The sequence below is a fragment of the Trachemys scripta genome, chromosome 5 (assembly GCF_013100865.1).
Source record: "Trachemys scripta elegans isolate TJP31775 chromosome 5, CAS_Tse_1.0, whole genome shotgun sequence".
Taxonomy (NCBI): Eukaryota; Metazoa; Chordata; order Testudines; family Emydidae; genus Trachemys; species Trachemys scripta.
Window position 1 is genome coordinate 105,179,861 of NC_048302.1, and position 14,873 is coordinate 105,194,733.

Here is a 14,873-nt window from a genome sequence, read left to right on the forward strand (position 1 = left end):
GTGAGGGAAGGTAGAACATACAGAAACTGAGAACACACGAGAACAGAGAGAGACAGAGGGAAAAAGCAAGAAAGTCAAGCAGTAGTCTGTGAGTACGGTGTGACCCTGGGTAAAACTAGAGAGAGAGCTTTTGCATCTGTTGGCTAAAGAGGCATGAGACTGTAATCTAAAAAACTGCCCCTTTTGTTCTTGGTTCCTCCTGTGTTTGGAGAAACAGGACTTAGTCTCTTTTACCCAATCTTGTTTATTTACAAGTAATGTACTATCAGACTCCATCAATTTCTACTTCCAACTGGAAAATCCCCAGGGCCCCAAAATTTGACTAGCCACTTGGCTCAAAAAGGGGCAACGCTGGTGTCAGCCTTGGGATCCAGTTTTCAAGGAGAAAGAGTGTGAACTGGTATTTCTGCTGAACCAAGATGGAAGGGCCGTCCTTAGGCATACACAGCATATGAGACTGCATATGGCACATGAAAATTTGGGGCACCCCGGGTCTTAGTGTCCACCTTCCGCCTCTTCCTATCCCTGTTCTGACCCTTCCCGCAGGCTCCCACCACAGCTGGCTGCTGCAGCCTGGGGAGTCTTCCTCCGGAGGGGATCTAGTACTTAAAAGTGAAAAAGCCTCCAGCCTGCCAGACCTATTAGCACAACATTGAAACTGTTAAAGAGCCATTCAAGTGGTGATGAAGCCATTTAACAGGCATTTCCCAACCCCCAGGTATATACTGTCAGTTTCTGAATTTATTGACAAAAACAGTTGTGCATGACTGTAATATTTACTCAGAACATGTTAGTCTACAGGACCTTAGTTTAAAATTTGCTTTAAAAACATTTCATTAGTGTGTTGCTGAAGATTATAAAATCACATTGCTAAAAAATCCTTGCATAGATTTTTAGATGCACAATCTGGGTATTCATCTTTAGCCTTAAATGCTTCGATCTTCAGACATATAGTTTTCTAAATAAATCCTTCAAAAGACTACCCTTAGCTAAAATACACATGCGAACCCAGGCAGCTGTCGGGCTTATGGGCACCAGTTTAATAATACTGCATAGGGCCCCATAAACCCTAAGGACGGCCCTGAAATATGGAACAAATAATGGGGCTGCTTGCAGAAATCAGAAGTGGCCAGCTGAACTTAAAACAAGACCTGAAATAGGAGCTGGAAGCTTCACAAATGGAATTGAAGCAGCACCTGGAGGTTTGCCAGAAAGGGCTCAGAGATGACTTGCAGACAGAAATGAAATCTCTGTGGGAGCAACAACTACAAAGTGTCCGGACAGATTGGTCTGGACATGTCCATGCTGGAATAGTGATGAGGTGACCAGCCATCTGACTGGCATAGATCAGCAGTTCTTCTGTGAAATAGTGGAGGCTAAGCAAGCTTTAGCCAAGCTTCAATTTGCCAACCAAGATAAGCTGCAGCAAGGACTTATGGAGCTAAAAATTCACCTCTGGAAGGAAATCAAAGGGTCACAGACCAGTGGAAGGCAGCAGTGTGGAGAGGAATTGAGCTACCTAGCACACTTTGTTAAGATTGGACATTTACAACAGTTTTCTACCCCATTTGTAACCTACAGAGGCCTAGGGGGAGAGGTCAGGCTGTCCCAGCTCAAATAAAGTAAAATCTTTGATAAAAAAAACTCCTGGGGAGGCTTTTTTGGCTCAGTTCAACCTTATAGTTGAATGGCTGGGAGGAAGGATAGAAAGGAGGGTTACTAGCAGCAAGCTTGGGGGGCCCAGCTCTGATTGTGCTGCAGAACTTACCCAGAACTTTGACCTGTTGTTTGGCTCTAGCCATCATCTGAGCTGGCCAAGACACAGCTAGGAGCTGGAAGAAGAGGGAAAGAACCCTCACCTGAACTGGCAGGGTACGTGTGGAAGACTTGTGTTCTTGGCACTACAGACACTACAGAGACCTTCCAGAATACGCTGGCATTGGACCAATTTATAGATGTTCAGCTGGACTTGGACTTGCCAATCAAGATCAGCAAAAGGAGACCAAAGACCCTCCAAGAGGCTGTGAAATTTTCCCGTTAAACTTGAAGCTTTTCTTTCAGTAGTGCACCAGAAGAGAAAGCAGCTGCTAGTGAGGAAGATGGAAACTGATTGTCATGAGCCCTGTAAGTACAGCTCTGTACCCAATATGTAAGATGAAAGAGGGAATTTAAATCTGGTACATGACAATATTGAATGATTAGAACAAATGATAAACATGGTTTATAAAAAGGGGAATTTGCCATTAATGCAAAAATAGGTCAGTTAAATTCTGGCACTGTGACAAAATTGGCCCAAAAAGAAGGATTATTATAAATTTAAGGCAGGTCAAGACAAAGTGTCTAAAGTGTCTAGTGAAAGCCTCTCTCCTGGACTGGGAAACAGGTGACACCAAGTTAAAGGAGCAAAGCTTATGGAGGTACAAAGATCAGACCCAGAGTTTTGGTTTAATAGCCCAGATCTAAACAACAGTAAAAGGAGTTTGGCTATCGAGTGCATATTAGGATCTGTGTTGTGTATAGGGATAGTTGACACAGACTCAAACATAATGGTTATTAGACCAGACATGCTAAAAAGGCTACCCAACTCCCCAGACAGTAACAGATGCGTAGAACTTTCTAGAGAACTGCGCCTATTACAGAAAGTTCATTTGTGGGTTTCCAACTATTGCAAAACCACTGCATAGATTGGGTCAGAAAAGGAAACCATTTCAATGGTCAGCAAAGTGTGATGTAGCATTTTCAGAGGTGAAAAGCCTCTTGTGATGGTGCCTTGCTTGGCCTATCCATTTTTCAAAACCCCCTTTATATTGGACACAGATACTAGTGCTTATGATTTAAGGAAAATATTGACACAAGAACACAATGGACTTGAGCGGATGGTAACTTATTATAGCAAAAATCTAAGTTCACCAGAGAAGAACTCCAGCAGTGGTTAAATCTACAAAATGTTTTCCTCCCTGTTTGTATGGGAGGAAGTTGATGGTCAGGACCAACCAATGCTTCCCTGCAATGGCTCTTTAGATCCAGGAATTCTAAGGGACAGCTTGTCAGGTGGTTGGAAAAACTGCAGTGCTAAGATTTCACAATAACATGCAGATGTGGCCATAGACATAGTAATGTTCCTGCCTTGTCCAGACAGACTTGTTGGGAGGCTAATTTGAAAACACTGCCCCAAGTGGGAGAGCAAGGAATTAGTTGCTCAATGGAACAGGTCTGCCTCTCTTTCTCTAATTTGCAGAAGTACCCAGTGTTCCCGGTTTATCCTCTGGAATAATGGGGATAGGGTTGCAGGAATGGAACCCAGAACAAACTAAAAGCTTCCCAGAGAGAGGATTCTGATCTTATGATAGTGTTTAATTAGAAAATCAACTATCAAACACAGACACCCTGAAATATGGTCTCCTCCCACAGTACCACAATTAAAGCTTCCTGGTCACAGGGAATTTAAAGACGAAATATTGTCTAGAAGGTGGGAGAAAACAGGTGATGGACACAGCTGTTTGTACCAGATATAACATCTAACATGATCTTAATAGTGCTGCACATTTTGGATTTGCAAAACCTTAGCCAAGCTAAAAGAAAATTTCTATTGGGTAAAAGAAAGGCAGGACATAAAAGGTCAGTGCAGGAAATGTGATGCTTGCTTTACAAAGAAGGGAACAAAGGGAATGGAACCCCAAACTGAAAAAGCTAACACTTTTGCTGGGGAAAATTTGAGGATAGCCTCTGATAAAATGAAAAGCCTCTGTGACATCATGGCATATAGAGAATCTTTTAGAAGCAAGGACCTGGTCTGGTTCCATATTCCTAGAAGAAAGAAAAGTAGGACCCCTAAGTTGGACAAACCTTGGGATGGACTATATACAGTACTGTCCCAAATAAGCAAAGTGGTATACAGGAAACAGTTGGGTCACAGGACTAAACCCAAAATTATCCAGAAGGACCATCAAAGGCAGTATGAGGAGATAGGATTTCAGCAGGGTTGCTCTCCAAATTGGAGAATGTAACTGTGGATGCCGAGGCTGGGAATGTTGTGACAGTAATGAGTCCCACACCCAGACAGAATGGGCAGGGACTGTCACCGCCAGCAGTTCCACAGAAACAACAGACACCTCAGGAGCACACTGAAAGGAAATCCAAGGAGAAAAAAGCCCCCAAACAGATTTGGGTGGGAATAAAATTATTTTATGTTGGTGAAGTGAAACTACTCTGACAGAAAGACACTGTAAATAGTTAAGCTTGGGTTTAGTTCTGGGACCCAACTGCATCCTCTATCCACTTCATTTATTTGGGACAGTCCTGTCTAGGGTCTATCCCAAGGTTATGTAAATAGCTACGCTTGTATCATTTGTAATTTTCTGTTTGGGATGGGTTATTGGGTATCACCATTTTAGGCCTCATTGGGACGATGAGTAAAATGGAGCTGAGGAGTGTTATGAACTGGGTGAATTCTTGTTATGGGCTGAGTTAAAACCTCATTCAAACTGATGTGTGAACATACCCTTCATTTAAGAGCGTTGTAGAGACATTTAAGGGGCCACACCTAAAACAAGGCCCAATAAAGTCTGCCCAGAAACTAGCACCATGTGGACCGGGGGATTCCACGGGGTATTGTAACCAGGTGTGTGTGTGCAAAAGGGTCAGGGGGTGAGGGAAGGCACAAAACATAGAAACTGAGAACACAAAAGAACAGAGAAAGAGAAGCAGAGGCAAAAAGCAAGAAAGCCAAGCAATAGCCTGTGAGCACAGTGTGACCTGGGAAAAGCTAGAGAGAAACCGTCAGGTTTGTTGGCTAAAGAGGCTTGGGGCAGTACGCTAAGGAACTTCTTTTGTTCTTGGTTCCTCCTGTAATCAGAGAAGAAGGACTTTGTACATTCCTTGTAAATAAACAAGATTGCACAACAAGAATACCAGACTCCATCGATTTCTACGTCCAACTGGAACAGCCCCAAGACCCCGAAATTTGACTAGCGGCTTGGGGTGAAAAAGAAGCAAACAAAATGATTTCCTCTCTCTGTTTGTAAATGTGTTTTGTTTTGGCTGCTACTGAAGCAAAGAACGTCACGCTTTCAAAACTTTAAGTATACAGGTTGTTTTAATTCTTCATTCATTTTGCCTCCGGTAGAAAACAACTTAAATTACTGCTTTAACTTTTTTTCTATTTTCTGGTGCTTAACTGTATAATTGTAATCCTGAAATAGTATTCCAGTGTATGGATCTGAAGAGGGACCTGCTATTTTTATTGTTGACTGAATATATGAGAATTACAACCCTGCTTTCTCCATTTCCATTAATCTTTCCAGGGTGTCTTAATTTAGAAGCAACAAAGAGTTCTGTGGCACCTTATAAACTAACAGATGTATTGGAGCATAAGCTTTCGTGGGTGAATACCCACTTCGTCAGACACATGTGGTGGAAATTTCCAGAGGCAGGTATAAATATACAGGCAAGAATCAGTCTAGAGATAACGAGGTTAGTTCAATCAGGGAGGATGAGGCCCTCTTCTAGCAGTTGAGGTGTGAACACCAAGGGAGGAGAAACTGCTTTTGTAGTTGGATAGCCATTCACAGTCTTTGTTTAATCCTGAGCTGATGGTGTCAAATTTGCAAACGAACTGGAGTTCAGCAGTTTCTCTTTGGAGTCTGGTCGTGAAGTTTTTTTGCTGCAGGATGACTACTTAACTCTGATACTTAATTCAGAAGCCAAATCATAGGGCCCATTTGTGCCATTCAGGCACATTCCTATACTCTGGGTGCTGATCGGGGTTGGGTCTTGTCTACACTTTCAGTTTAACTGTTTTTAGCATTGGTTCAGCCATATCTGTTGCTGACAAAGGCTAAATTACTGCATGTAGATAAAGCTTCAGTGTTATAAACTTCGATATAGATAGTTACCACCATGCGTAATGAAAGAGGTGCCGGGGCTCAAGCAATTAGGTGCCGGGACTCAACAATTTTTTTCATTACTAACTGATGCAGCAAGCCCAGAGGTGCCTGAGCTATGAACTGCCAAGCCCAGAGGTGCTAGGGCTCAACCCTGGTAAGCCCTGACACAAATTAAGCACTGGACAGTTACAATTATAGCATGGTTATAAGAAAAGAACCATGGTAGAGCCCTTCTAGCAAAAAACATGGCTAAATATTGCTAACATTTGAGCTTTTCCTTTGAACAGGCCCTTTACAAAGTAAGGATATTCCAGAAAGTTGTTCCCTAAAGGCTATGTGTGTAGGAAATATTTGCTAAAATATTACTTGGCTGCTACCACCAACTGTGGTGTCGGAGAAACTTCCACAGTGGTAACACTAAAGAAATTAGTAACATGGACAAAGCTGTGGAGGTAACTGGAATTTTAAGTTCTGTATTGTATAGACCTGGTCTGAGCAGTTACACAACTCAGGAATAGATATACAAAGGGATTTAGTTGCCTAAATCCAGAAATCAGATCCTCACAACCCCTGCGGAGTTGCCCCCTGTAGGTGCCTAAATTCTTTAGCTGTCTAAATTTCTGCCAGTAAAGTTCTCTGGGTGCCTAAATTTTTGCTGGTGGACACATGTAAAGGCACCTCTGCCCTGATGCCCAGCACCTAGCTCATATATAAGCCCTGGCTGCAGTCTGAAACTAAGTGTTCCCCTGCCTATCTTGCCTGTAGGGCCAGATCAGGACCAGATCAGACCAGATCATAAAAGGAGGAAGAGGTGGTGCTCCTTCCCCACTTCTATCCAATATCCCAGTTGTTAAAGTACTCATTGAGGATGCAGGAGAACCATGTTCAAGTCTGGACTCTGCCTGATCTGGAGCAGGAACTTAAACCCAGTTCCCCTGTCTCCCTGAGGAGTACACTAACCATAGGGATAAGGGGTAGGTGTCACGCAATTGCTCCTGTTGAAGCTATTCCACTTTATATAAATAATTAAATGGTCATTGGGCCAGAGAGAGAGTGAGAATGTCTTGATAGCCCAGTAGCTAGGGCATTCATGTGGGAGGGAGGAGAGTGGTTCCAGTCCCTCCTTCAATGACTATTTGTGTTCAACCATGGCTGAGGGAGAAAGTCACAGACAATCACCACCTTCTATAGCACAGCATCATGACACTCATAAGGAAAACATTCTCCTCCTTCCACACTGGTCAGGAAAATTATGGTAATATCCTGATAGCAACAACTGTGCCTTTACACAATTGTTATTAGTCAAGTTTTAACAGTAGTGTAGACACAGCTACTTGGAGGGCACACAGAGAATGATCTTTACACGGTTGGAAAAAACACTCTTGCTTGTTTCAACAGTGTGTTTCCATTTGCCTGAAGCCATTCTCGTCCCATGCATGTCAGAACAACCCAGTCCTGCTAGACAAGATGCATTAGTATATGTTAACTTCAGCATTAAAACGGCTTGCAACAAAATTGCTTAGCAGTAGCAACCCTCTAAAATTTAAATGCAAACATTAAAAAAGTGTCTAAATCCAGGTTTAGGATTGGACTGGCCGCTTATTTTCACCACCCACCACAAGTCCTATCACCTACAAAATACATTTAAAACTGTTTTGCTATATCCAAATTCAAGGTGGAACTCAAGTATTCAGCCTCCCCTATTACTGAGGCAGTATGAAAATGAGACTGGTGTGATTTCCAGAGGCATGAGGGCTTGAAAACTCCACCTGGTGAAAAAGCCTCTTTCATCCCAGTATACAAGAAATCTTCTAAACTCAAGAATTTGGCAGAACACATTTTCATAATGAGGATGCCTCATAACACTAAGGTGTCTGGAGTTCCACAGGTAGGTCATTTATTTTTATTATTGCTTTTTTATATTATTATTTCATTATCCTGAAGCACTCTGAGCAAGTTGGGGTGGGGGAGTGAAGGAGGGAGAAGGTGGCAGAGGAGAAGTGCTATATAGTTAAATATATACATACAATTATTAAATTTGATGTCTGATCAATGTCCAAGATGGGGAATATAACCTGAATACCCTAATTCCTAGAAGTAACTACCCTCAGCAGCTCTGTTTCCAGGGAGGATATCACAGTAGCAGCCAACTCTGACTGCCTGATGTTATCAAGGGTCTCTGAAAGTAGAACCGTGTAGAGGTTGGACTTCTTAAGTGTCACCAAAAGATGTCCACTTCCCCCATCCCCAACCCCTAGCTAAGTGAAACAGTGAGCATCTGAGCAGGTAACTTTCAGCCACCAGACAGGTTGATTAACAGAATTCCGGCCCACAACTACCCACAAGTTGATTTAATAAAGGTCTTTTCTCATTCTGATACAGAATGTAAATATTATCACTTCAATATTCACTTCCGAGTCTACTGTCTTCCCCAAGGGTAAGCACTGAAACTTTGGAAACAATATTTCAAAGAAAAAGTGGACACTGCAGAAAAACTGAAACCTAATGTCACAGGGCCTCACAGTCCACTTCCTTGCCCCTTACATTATTTACACCTGTGTAAAGTCAGTGAACACCTCCATTACCACATCAAAATAGTCGCAGTTTATATATGTTTTGCACAGATATAAATGCCTATAAATAGTGTAAGGGAATGGAGAATCAGCTCCACAGTCCTTAACATAATAATTTACTTTAGGCATGATTTTCAATGCTACTTTGAGAGGCTCCCACCTACAATGATGCAAGCACTGAAACAGAAAAGATTTCTTTTTTAAAGTAACAGATCAAAAGATTCTTTGCACACCATATGAAAGTATTATTTCCAAGGTATGAAATCTAATGCTCATGCAAGCTGTGATCCAATCTGTCTCAGTGAATCTTGCGATATATCCTCACAAGTCATAAGCATGTGATCCTATAGTTGTAACTCTTGCTTTTGGTCGTGCCCACTGTGTACTAATTGCTTTCCAAATATAAACGAAGGCAAAGTCCCTTCCTTAAAGAATATAGAGCATCAGGACAAAAAGTGGAATATTTTAAACCAACATTGAAATACGAGTGGCCCATTGACATGTGCCAGCAAAAGGTGAGCCCACAGTTTGCATGGAAACTTACAGTGCCACAATCACAAAAATTCAACTTTCTGGTGAATAACTTGAGCAGCACTAGGCACCATGGATTTATCCTGTATTATACTCCCAAGTGTCTCATTAAACCGCTTCCACATTTTCTGTGTTTTAGAGCTAAACTTTCAGTAGTTTTCAATTCTACAGTAAAAGCAGTTGCAAGTCTATTTATTTTGCTGTACTTAACATACGGAGATATAAACTACCAATTGCCATGTGTCTACAAAGCATTGTTTGTACCTTTCCATCCATGACAGTTCAGTGAAAGGGCAAGTTGTACTTGAAACAAGTACTGGGAAGCAGTAAGGTTTAGAGAAATCAAAATTACAGGGGAACTGGATGAAGTAAAATTGAGATGAAATGCTGGTGGGGGGGGGGGGGAAGGTTTTTTTTTCTGTGGAGAAAGTACCGCTACCTTCATATGCAATTATTACTAAAAACAATGAACAGCTAGACTATCATACATGCAAATTCTTTCCAGATTTTTCATACTGTTTCCAAGGCAAGATACGGAAAATCCGTTTCTTGCGGGCTATTCAGACTTTCTTCTAAGTATCCTCTTTTTTTACATTTCTACATATACACAATACTTTATAGTAATTCACCATGATGTAGAGATTTTTTGTTTTAAAAATGGCATTTTTTACAGCTAGTCTGATATTTAGTGCTAACTCTTAACCCTTGTCAGCGTACACTTTGAATAAATATTGAATATTTCTTTAAAATGTATAACTAAAGATAAAACTTAAGACTTGTAAAGGCAAGAGGGGGCCAGATTGTCAGACAGTGTAAATTGGTGTAGCTCCATTAAGTTCATTGGAGCTATACCCATTTATATTAGCTGTGGATCTGGTCCAAGACTCGTTACATTGTGCCCCATTCCCACAAGCATGATAGAACAGGTAATAATTTAAATACATGCAAACAATGACTCAAACTCACTAGGAACAAGTTTCTTCTTTGCTTTAGCAACAGTGACTTCAGTGGGACTATTGGCATGAATAAAGAGATCAGAATCTAGTCACGATGTAAAACCTCTAAACATCTCGTCATAGATGGGAAAATACAGTGGATGGATGCTAAATAATTATATATATTTTCATTTCTATTGAGCCCTTGGGCAACCCTGGTTGCCTCAGAAAATAGAATCTAAAGCATGTCAGAACTAAACCATAGATAACATGAAATAATAAATAAAATGAATTTCTAAGCCAGTGCAAAAATAAAGCAAATCCCCAGTAATAACCCATCAACTCATGAACAAACAGTTCTAAAGATACTGCTCTATAATGGCCATAACCACAGCAACTATCGTATAAAAGACTTCAATGAACTACCTGGCAGAAAGAAACCTAAATAAAACAAGTTACAATTCTTAAAAATTGAAAGGAAAAAAATTCTTAATAATAAACAATGAAAATAAAACAGGCACCTACCAGTACTTAACCTGAAGCACATAGTAAAGAATCTCAAGAAAGGAAAAAGTAATGATATTAAAAGGCTTGTTGATCTAATAGAAGAGCCGCTAATAAAAGTTCCTCTGATATCCATGGACTTCTGTTTCCCGTCACATTAGTTCAGCTAACTATATTAGACTAATGTACTCCTTTTACCTCAGTGTATCAAACTGAATTAGCATAAGACAATGTATCCTTGACAAATCGCCTGATACTGCAACAGTGCTGCACATAGACATCGCACTATTATTTATACTAACAAAGTGAAATGTAAAGGGAAATCTTTAAAAAATGTTTTATTGATTACATTCCAGACTTTTTTCTCCACTATTGGATACTACTCTTCACTGTGCTGTATTTTAAAATCTCACCAAATAAAAGGTTAAGACAATACTTTCCCCAGGCTATAGATGGCTGAGTTAATTCTTACTCTTTACCACTATTAAAATAACTTTTAGTTCCTTTTTAGGATTTGACAATAAAAAATATAGTTACTTTCTAAAAAATATTTATTATGCCACAATGTATACATTTCTATCCTCTGTTTTAAAATATTATGAGTACAAATTAAAGAATAAAAGCTGAAAAAATTAAGAACTGAATTATACTGCATTGTGCAATTCCACTTCCCTTTATGAGCTCTAGTTGTTGCTATCTCATGTGAGCTGCAAAAGAATTCTGTAGAGATTCTGACTTGCAAACTAAGGTAAAGTTTTTAAAAAAGGAGAGTTTGTCTGAGTGGCTTTTACTTACCACTTCTTTCTTCCCAGACAATAGAGAGAAGGGATCAACCAGGTATCCACTGAAACCTACAATATATATAGACGTAGGTATTGAGCAAAGTCTACTGTCATCACCACACACTCACATTCCTACCTTACACTCTGGAGGCACTGCCTACCTGCAATTTAATGATCTCAATCAGCTCTTTCCAGCACGGCAGTAACCAGCAGTACTAAACTTCAAATTGTTTCATGCTCATCATATTCTAGGAAATGTCTCATCAGCATTAAACAAGAGTAGCTCATATGTTCCTGTGAATGTGGTGGAGCTGTTTGTTCCACTCTGACAAATTGCTGGGCACCTTATCATTCAGTAATCTCTCTAATAAGAATTTTCCAAAACATATTTTGTGGTATCAGAAGTCTAACAAAAGGGTTCTGATAGGGATATGGTACTGTTATCTGTCTATTCATCTATCTGTTCATCTTTCTATCTGTTTCATCTGCCTATTGATCTGTCTAAGAAGAGAAGTGAAGGAGAATCAGATAAAAAACAGTCTCATTGGGAAACCAGTAAGAATCCCTTTCAGAACAAAGGAGTAATTTTCATTCTTATCAGTGTTCAGTGTTTCCAATTAAAGAGAAGCTACAGTGATCATTAGCATTTTGGCCATTGCTGGTGTGGTTCTCATTCTTACAGAGATTTAAAGATGTGAGACTGCTCCTGGTAATTGTATCCCGAAGTCTAGAAAGTAGGACAGGTATGAAGATGCTTCGTACGATATAAAAGATTCATGAACTATACAAACAATTGACTCAAGTTAGACCAAGAGCCACTATACAGGACTGGGTTTGTAAGGAATCTGGGTACTGACCAGGCAACATCAAATATTGCAATTAATTTTTGCTTTACAGACCTACTCACTCTTAAAGAGCACCTTCACTTGGAAAAGTGACTAAGTGAAGCAGCATCTTACCCAAGAGATCTGCTTCCTATGTGTATGCAGGTCATATCTACTGACAAAAATAGTTTGGTGACAAAACAAGTTATTGTTGCTTTTCACTCCAGTTAGCTGCAGAGACAACACAGCTGACAAGGTGTGAGCTGGATTTTATACATTATCAACAGAATTATTTACTAAATTCTAAGTTGTTAAACTCATGCCACCCTCTGGAGGCACTGGGGTGGCACAGGGGTGAGTAAGACATAATTTGAAGTTCAGGGAGCTGTATAGGTGTAACCAAAAGCCTAATTACCCTTATTACTCATGATGATGCACTTGGAGCAAAGTACCCAGATTTATTCTCAGATCCCAGATGGAGCTGACTATTAAAAATACCTTTTTATTTGTGAAAGCTGAAAACACTTGAAATGGAATAAATAAACCTGGAAACTCATAATGCCATTTTATAGTCACTTTTCCTATTAGAACTGCACTTTAATTTACATACAAAATAATTTTAATTGATCCCCCACTTGTAGAAAAATACATATTAGAATAGCTTAAAATAGGAAGACCCTTGTGTCCTGTGAACTATGCATATATCCTCCTTTGGTTTACTAAGTGTAAAACACCAGCTCTGGTATTGAGAAAGTTATTAGACTTATTCAAGATTCAAACACATGGTCAGTGTTCAACCAGGTAGATGCCTAACTTTTTAACAGTTGGTTTTTATTCAAGATACGTTATTCTGGCTGTCAAACACAGAATGATTCTTGTAATAGGCTATACCAGCCTTTTCAGATTTTAGGAGGGTGACCCCTCCTGGACCAGTATTTTGCTGTTCCAGAAACAATAGCTTAAGGAAGAGGAGCTGGTCATTGAGGAAGTGGTTTCAGGAAGGCAGTCTGGGGCTTGGGAAAACACTTATTCCAGCCTGCATTTAGGGCACAAGAATGATACTTTGAGCAGAAGGGCTGTAACTCTCTGTCACAGGGTAAACTGGGCCTTTAAGAGTATCTACACAGCTGCTGGGAGCAAGTCTGACATCCCAGAACAACAGACTTGTGTTAGCAGGGCTCAAGCTAGTTCGCTAAAAATAGCACTATATACATTCCAGTTTAGGCCAGAGCTCTGGCACTGAAGCCTAGGGACAGGGGTGGACTTCAGAGCCCGAGCTCCAGCCCACGTGTCAAACCAATGTCTACACAGCTAGTTAGTATGCTACCCCAAGTCCTGCTAGCATGTGTCTGTCAACGAGGTCTGCAAGACTCTTTCCCAGTGGCTGTGTAGACATACCCTAAAAGGGAACTGCTCCAGCGGCTGTGTAGACATACCCTAAAAGGGAACTACTCCAGCCCATCTGCACTGTGTTAGCAGCCTTGAGGGGCATGATGAAGGACTGAGGTCCATATAAAAAGCCAAAAGAGAATGGGGGTTTTGGGGAAGCTCAGGAAATTGTAGAGTGAGAAAGACTCTTGCAGGCAATACCCTGACACCAGGGAGTTTTGAAGCCAGAGCCACAATGTTGAGCTCCAGCCAGGTAAGCCTGGGAGAGGTAGTTGAATTAGTTGAGGGAAGATGGGCCCCTTGTTGGAAAAGAGGGGCTGGGCCCAGTTTAAACCTGGTGTAAAAACTCAGTGTTTGTGTTAGACTAATAGGTGAAAGAGATCACTGAGTTCTGTTCGTTGCCAGCCTAAATGGAACTAGTGAAGGGTGAATCAAAGGGACCAGAGAGAAGAACAGCCCAGAAGGAGTGCTGCAGGGTTCCCTTAGTCAAGAGGGAAGGATTTAGGGCCATTGGAGACTATGCCCAAAATTAAATAAACTAGACCGCTACCCAAAAGGGGTCATTTTGTTTGAAACATTGTGGACTGTGCAGTTCTTAAGGGGCCCTGCTGGGAGGAAATGGAGGCAGGGTGTGGCAGACTGACCTCTGGTCATGACCAGGCGGCTGACCCAGTTGCATTCCCTTTCCCACTCAGTAGTGAAGACTCGAGGTGTCTCTTAATTGTACTAGCAACCTCCCTCTCTGAGAGCCAGGAGAGCATACCTGGCTGAATTGTCCCAAGGCTGCTGGGACTGGAGTCCAGAGTCCTAGCAAGGCCTGATGGGAAATGGAGATGGGACATAAAGAACAGAGAGAGACCTGGAAGCTACGGGTAATAATGAGGGCAAGTAACACATTTTTCTTAATTTTTATCAACTACGGTTTACTTTGAAGCAGATGCCTTTTTTGATCAACTGACCAAAAGGATGTGGACAAATTGGAGAGAGTCCAGCGGAGGGCAACAAAAATTATTAGGAGCCTGGGGCACATGACTTACGAGACGAGGCTGAGGGAACTGGGCTTATTTAGTCTGCAGAAGAGAAGAGTGAGGGGGGATTTGATAGCAGCCTTCAGCTACCTGAAGGGGGTTCCAAAGAGGATGGAGCTAGACTGTTCTCAGTTGTGGCAGATGACAGAACAAGGAGTAATGGTCTCAAGTTGCAGTGGGGGAGGTCTAGGTTGGATATTAGGAAAAACTATTTCACTAGGAGGGTGGTGAAGCACTGGAATGGGTTACCTAGGGAGGTGGTGGAATCTCCATCCATAGAGGTTGTTAAGGGCTGGCTTGACAAAGCCCTGGCTGGGATGATTTAGTTGGGATTGGTCCTGCTTTGAGCAGGGGGTTGGACTAGATGACCTCCAGACGTCTCTTTCAACCCTAATCTTCTATGAGTCCATGACCCTATTTGA

At 41.2% G+C, this 14,873-nt stretch overlaps 1 protein-coding gene across 1 annotated transcript in view; it reads right to left on the reverse strand.

Moving 5' to 3' along the window:
• The window catches only part of SLC34A2 (solute carrier family 34 member 2), a 31,653-nt gene extending 20,358 nt beyond the window's left edge, over positions 1-11,295 (reverse strand). Inside the window, exon 1 of the mRNA XM_034772956.1 lies at positions 11,224-11,295. The gene's annotated coding sequence lies outside the window, so the exon portion shown is untranslated. The remainder of the gene's footprint in view (positions 1-11,223) is intronic.
• Positions 11,296-14,873: the final 3,578 nt, after the last annotated feature.